The sequence below is a fragment of the Caloenas nicobarica genome, chromosome 5, assembly GCF_036013445.1.
Source record: "Caloenas nicobarica isolate bCalNic1 chromosome 5, bCalNic1.hap1, whole genome shotgun sequence".
In the NCBI taxonomy this organism is placed as follows: domain Eukaryota; kingdom Metazoa; phylum Chordata; class Aves; order Columbiformes; family Columbidae; genus Caloenas; species Caloenas nicobarica.
The window spans coordinates 24,940,051-24,945,385 of record NC_088249.1 but is presented as its reverse complement, the minus strand read 5'-3'; positions in this window follow the sequence as shown (position 1 = coordinate 24,945,385).

Here is a 5,335-nt window from a genome sequence, read left to right as displayed (position 1 = left end):
AGCTGAACAGATTTTAGTCCACTTGCTTGCACCCTGGTATAGGCCATGTTTGGTCACTTTGTTACTTTCTAATGAATCAACATCAGAAGAAGCACTCAAAGCTGGTTGAACAAAAATAAGCTTGGTTGCTCCAGGACAGTTAAAAGAATGTCTACACTATGGGTCTAGTTCTGAATGAAAAACACTTTTAATAAGATTATTTCAAAAGAATATAGAAACATTTATTAATTGCATATTATTCTCTTCTGTTTCAGGGGATGGGAAAGAGTGGCAAGAAACCTCTGGTGTTGCCCCATCCAGCACTGCCCACTCTCAGAGAGAGGAGGTGGGATCAGATGTGATGGGGCACTGACATGTAGTACCCACTCCAGATTGGCCCAAGTTTTAAGATTTTTCCCTTTGATTTACAGGTCACTGGGAGCAGCTGATATATTCAGCTAACAGAAAGCCTTGGTGTCCAGCCCTTACCCCTCTGCAGCCCCACGCAGAAAAGATATCATCTAACTCCTTGTCCTGAGCAGGGCAGAACTGCCCAGTGGCTCAAGCTGAAAGATGCCAGAGGAAACATGTCAGGAGTTGCTCTGTCCTCCCCACAGGAAAACCGCAGGATGGAGGAATGGCCTCTGCTGCAGTGTGGTTGAATCCTAGCTGCTGGATGCTCCATGTGGCACGGAGACAGTCGACCATGCGAGAGAAACAACAGGAAAAATATGGATATGTCTGTGTCAGGAGGGAAGATGAGGTATAGCGGAAAAAAAGCAAAATGCCAGAAGAAGTGCTATGCAAAGTGAAACCCTAGCTCTGTTAAGTGTCAGTGTCCAAGGCCCCACTGACTGCAGCAGGATGAGGATTTTCCCCAGGCGTTAAGAGGTGCAGCGTGAAACTACCAGGATAATTCAGAGCAGGCAGAAATGGAGAGGTCTGCTCTGGACTGCAGTAACCCAGTGAGCAGCTGCCAGCTGAGAGCATTTAGCAATGGGCATGACGGGTGCCATAATCTCCTCATCATCATGTACTTGGTATCTTCAGTGATTATTTAGAAATCAGTATACTGACATGTAAAGAAAAAGATGTGCTCGGCAGGGCACTGGAATAGACACCAGAAGCTTCTTATATGTGAAAGCTTTTTTTTTTTTTTTTTTTCAGAAAGAACATATCTAACAGACAACGTGAACTCCATGGAGCCTGAGATTTTAGGACCTGAAGGGAGCATTGCAACCTTCTAGCCTGAACTTCAACATAAAATAGGCTACAAAACTTCATAAAATAATTTCTGCATCAAGCCAATAGGTTCTGGGTGAGTTATAGATCATCTCTTAAGAAGATTTTCAGCCCTGGTTTGAAGACTTTATGTCACAGAGAGAACCTACAACATCTGTGCGTAGGTAGCTCTAGTCACTCTTTGTGTCTCAGCAGTTTTTATTAGTACAGCAAGTGTTTGTTTTGTCATATTAGCATTATCATGTCCTATATCCCTCTACAGTACAACATATGGTGGAAGGATAATGTGAAAATGTCCAGTGCCTGAGACTTCAGTAGGTCACCAGTGCTCTCCAAAGTTAAAAAACACAGCTAAAACGAATGCATACTGGGGAAGGATTTTTATTCAAAGTATTTTTCCTCATACAGGATTTGAAGGGAGATAGGCAGGAGCTGCATGGCCACTTCCACTGGGAAAACATGCAGAGGAGACCAAGACAAGTGAGGCTTTGCTGGAAGGACCCAAAAGCCATTGTGGAGGAAATGGAAGAGCATCAGGGAGATCAGATATGTGACCTATTGGCATGAATCCACTGAAGTTTGTCTACGCAAAGGGCAAGGCAGCTTTGAACTGAGTGCTGAAAGAAATCACACAAAACACACTTACATGATAGAAATTGAGAAGAAGTGACACTTCATTGCAAACTGAGGGGGTGATGACAAACATTGCTCCTACTGGAATTCAGGATGTCCATGGACACAGAAGGAGGATGGGAGAAAGTCGAGACTGGATGAAGAACCAAGTCAGCCCAAACTGTGTAACCTGGATGAAGGACAAATTTGCAAACAGAAATGGGAGAAGTGGAAAAGTTCAGCATCAAGGAAAATGCAGCAGAATGATGGAAGAAGGCAAAGTATGGGCTGGATCAGGAAAACGTGAGAGGGTCTGAGGTTGCTGAGGTTCCTCTCTCCAGAAGAGCATCTGAGCCATCTAGCTGAGGAAAGCTCAAGTAAAGCCAGAATTTATTCTGGTCAAGACAGGTTGAAAATGTTGCCAGAAGTTAGTCACAGAGGTATTGAAATATAAGGAGGTATTGAAATACAAGCAAGTGTTGAAATATAAGCTCAGTTTCCTAATAACAAAAGCTTGCAGGGAGGCAAAGAGGAATGAGAAGGCATACTAAAAAGAAAACAGCCAAGCACTGAGTTTTGCAATTCAGTGACTAGAGGCTCAAAAAGAACTTGGCAGAAGGGGACAGAGCAGTCCTCACAACTTTGGAGGCATGGTCAGGAGAATGGAGAGCCCTCCAGCATCTCCAGGAGAAACAGAGGTGAATATATGCAGGGTACCATTGGGCGATGTTCCACTGCAAAGCCAGCAAGACACTCCAGTGGGCAGGTGACAAAGTATTCGAAGCAAAGCAACGAAAACACAAAGAAACTCCAGGATGTATCAGCAAGATCCTGTGTCTATACCTCTGCAGCCTGGCAGTACTCAGAGCATTAGCTTTTATGAAGTACAGTGCTTGCTTCAAATCACCAGTCAAGGAGGCACAAAATGATAGAGGTGACACATGCTGTAGAACAGACCTCAGACTGATAAGCTCTAATGGACTTGCCAAATTGGACTCTGTGGCAGTACTGCTTGAGTTAGAAAATGTTATCATACTCAGATAACCCACACCCCTGTACCTGTCCTTGCATAGGGATGCAGAGCTCGGTCTGAAGTATAAAGGGGAGGAAGGGTGGTGCACAGAGATGAGAACATGAGCTCAAGTTGAGAAGCAGCCCTTGTGCATCTCTACACCCTGTGTGAGCCCTGGGCAGTTCTTTAGGCAAAGCCACAATGTGCACCTCCTCACACGGATGCTGGTACCAAACAGAGGCAGTTGGCAACATTTCAGAGGGCTTCAGACCTGGTGGTCTTGGTTCTGAAACAGGCTGCAGCTTGGGGCCGTGTAACCCAGATAATGCAGAGTTGAATCAGAGATGTGTGGGAAGGAACTGTTTCTGGATAAATTTGAATCAGTTCCTGGACAACTGGAGAAATAAATGAATAATCAGAATAAAGTTCTGAATAATTTATTTGTAACCTGATAGCTTGAATTTTTACCCTAACAGACCCAGTCATGCTGAGCCCGGGTTTGTGTAATGCTGGGAAGGAAATGGCGTACCACACCTGGGGAGCCCCGGCAGAGTGGGACTGAGGGCAAACCATGCATTAACTAACACAGACAAGACATAACCAAGGTTTAAGGTGGTAGGATGGCTTGTGGTGACCCTATCAGAGCCTGTGGCGCAGTCTCCCCAACTTCTAGGAGTGAATCTGGTTGCTCAAGGTCGGCTCACCAATACAGGCTGCTGTTAGGAAAGACCTAGAGGGAGATCCAGCAGGGGCTCCCCCTCCTTTGCTTGGCAGCCACTTTTAAGCTGAGGCTCATTCCTGGCTCCTGCCTGAGCTATGGGGCAGCCAGGCTTGTACCTGCCCACGCAGCCCCCTCGTCTGGACCCTCACCTGGGGACTTGACTTCCCAGCTTGAACTGGGATCTGTCTCATCCCCACTGACTTGTCTGATGATCTGGACTGGAGGCTGAGCCTGGCTGCTGCCCACAAACTGCTCTGCTTGCCTTGCTCAGGTGCGGGGGGATGGGGCCCTGGCTGGTGGCATCCTGCCCCAATGGCTGTGTTATCACACTTGGCTCCCAGCTCCCTGTACCTTAGGGAACAGCTGGTCCCTGCAGCACCCGTGCAGTCTTCATTGGCCTCTTGTGAACCATGTCCATCACTGTGGAGACATGAGCTGCTTTACAATTACAGCTGGGAATATTTGAAACACCAAGTTGGTACATGACTCCCTTGCAGCTCTCACAGGAGACGGCCTCAGCAATACTGCCATTGGGGCGGAGGTGTCCTCAGTTTGCTCAGGAAAGGCATGATATCCACCATGTGCAGCAGCTTCAATCTTTTGGCAGGCTAAGACTGGGTCTGCCAGAACACGTATGCAGAACATGGCCTGTGGGCAGTCTATAAAACCTGTGGCCATCCTGGACAGATCTCCCTGATTTCAGAGGCAGTTCCCAGCTCTTGCTGTGCCATCACACACCGGGCATCAGAGAACCTCCTCCAGATACCCAGAGTGCCTCCCCTTCACAGGAAGGCAGGAGCGGTTTGACCTGATAGACTACCCCAGAGGCCTGCAAAGCTGAGGAGAAAGAGGGAATGCTTCCCATCAAAGCTGGGGTGGAAGATGGGATTTTTTGCTGATCTGGAGCTGCAGTCCCAGCCCCAGCTTGGTGTCCCACTGATTAACTGGCCCCCATGAGCAGACTTTAGGACCCATGCTGTGGTGGAGCTGTTGCCTCAGGTCAAGTGAAACAGGGGATGACTTAGGCTTTCTCTTAGTTGAACGTCTTTGGTTGGCACAGAGCTGGCAGGGATGAGGTGTATAGTATCTTGCCCATGGGAGATGAAAGGCTTTCTCTGTTTCTGAAGAACCATGTGGCTCAGAAACTGTGCTCATGGGCAGGAGTGTCTAGAGAGTCTGAGCAACTTTAACCACCTCTGATGACGTGAAGCCATATGTTTTTTCCAAAATATAATGCTTCCAGCTCTACACTTTCAAGGCACACTGCTTGGATTTAGTCAAGGCTTCCTCCATGCACGCATATTTCCCTGCTGACCTGTATTTATCCCAGAATGAGCAAGAAAGCCGGTGAGGCCACTGTTTACCTACGTGGCTGTTTTGCGCATCTCTCCTCTGGGACCAGTGCCCTGTGCCGTGAACGGCCAGGCTGGAGCCAGGAAGCACGGATGCTTCCATCCTTCCCTACCCTCACGTCCCCCGGCACGGCAGGAGGCGAAGCGGCGCCCGGGCCTGCCCCGCCGGGGCGGCCCCTCTCGGTGCGGGGGCGGGCGGCGGCCCCAGCCCGCCGGCGGGCACCGGCCCCAGCCCACCGAGCAGCGGCCCCGCCACCGGCGGTGCCGGCTTTTTGGCATCCCTAATCGCGGCTGGCCCCTGTGATTGGCTGCGCGGCTCTGACCCCGCTCGGGCTCCCGGCTGGGCGGATAAAAGGGGCCTGAGCCGGGGGCTCCCAGGCATTCCCGGAGCGGGCACCAGGGACCGCCGGCCGCAGC